General features: G+C 50.2%; 1 pseudogene; it reads left to right on the forward strand.

Moving 5' to 3' along the window:
* Positions 1-530: 530 nt before the first annotated feature.
* LOC103254337 lies at positions 531-1,177 on the forward strand (annotated as a pseudogene).
* The last annotated feature ends 349 nt before the right edge of the window (positions 1,178-1,526 follow it).

Genomic DNA, 1,526 nt, shown 5'->3' on the forward strand with positions numbered 1-1,526 from the left:
TTTCAGTAATCAATTTTCAGATTTTTAAACCCTGATTCAAATATATAATTTAAAATATTTGTTGCAAATGTTTTTGAAAATCCTTGCAAGTTTGCTATTTACATGGTATGACCTTAGAAATTATTTCCTATACATATTGTTTTAGTCATTCTTATTTGATGTATGTACCATTGTTACCTCTACTGTTAAAAAACAATAGTGGTGGTGGCAGCAGTGGGGACCGGGGTGAGTGCTTCAGTCCAAGCAGGGCAGTGAGGTGCACGTGGGTGGGCTGGGCACCCTCCAGGTGCTCAAAAGCAAATCAGCCAGGAGCTCAAGACACTTCAGGACTTGGCAGAGAAGCAAAGAGGATGGAGTTCTTGGAGATGCCCATGACTGAGTGGTTTCAGGATTACCACTGCCTCTGGGTTCAGCTCATCCGTGCTGCCGCCTGATCTTGAACCTGGCGCTCTACCACATTGCTCTCTGGTTCGCCAACCCCACTGCTCAGCACCTCCCTGAGCCACAAGCAGCGAGACCAGATGGAGGCCATGCTCAGGTACAAACATCACTGCTTCAGCAACCACGCCTCCATGTTTGGCAGGAACCTGTGTTCCAAGCTGTTGGCATCTGTCCAGCAGATCTTGCCACTCTGACCTGTGGAGGCTGACCCTGCATAAGCACAGCTGCAAGGGGTTGGTGAGGGTGGGCACCCCAGGCATTCTGCAGGACATGATGCTCAGCTTCCAAGGGCTATAGTTCACGGACAACCACCTCCTGTTCCAGGCCCACCATGGCCTACTGCATAACAGCTACTCGGTGCACCATCCGATACAAGAACGACCACATCAAACTGGTTGTGCTGGCGGAACTAAGGGTAAGCCCGGCGTGAATGTGATCGTGGAGCCCCACGGCCAGATCGCCAAGGTCTAAGTCTGAGAGGTGGGCTGCCTGCAGGACCCAGTGGAACTGACCTTGGCGCCCAGGGCCACACCTTCTTGGTCATAGTCACGCAGCCCATCATGCCACTGCTGTACATCTCCACTGACCTCACACACCCGCAGTACCTGTGGCACACGCTTCACCTCAAGGCCATCCTGGCCCACAATTTATCAAGCTCATCTACAATAAGTAGTGTGGGCCCAGAACCAAGTCCCTTTTCACGAGTAAGGAAAATCCCGGTGTCAGAGTGAGCTAACAGCCCTGCTCTCAGCCACCCTGTGCACAAGACACCGGGGCTGACAGCCTGCCGCTGGGAGCCACGGAGCCTTGGGAAGCACTCACCCTTTGTGCCTTGTTGGATGAAGCCAGTGAAACAGAGCAAGTGTGGATGCTCAGAGCTTGTTGGGGAGGGCCGTGGACTTTTGTAAGCTTTCAACTCAGTAAAATGAAACCGAGTAGCGAATACTTGAAACTGGACTCCTTCCACTTCTCCTTTTCTTCTGTTCCAGGAAACAGACCATTTTTAGAAGATACTCCTTTCTTTTCCTAATTTAATGTGTTCTTCTTGAATAATCTTTAATTTATTTGTAATGGGATTTTGCTGG

This window comes from Carlito syrichta, unplaced genomic scaffold, assembly GCF_000164805.1.
Source record: "Carlito syrichta isolate Samal-C Ts95f unplaced genomic scaffold, Tarsius_syrichta-2.0.1 Scaffold275582, whole genome shotgun sequence".
NCBI lineage: Eukaryota > Metazoa > Chordata > Mammalia > Primates > Tarsiidae > Carlito > Carlito syrichta.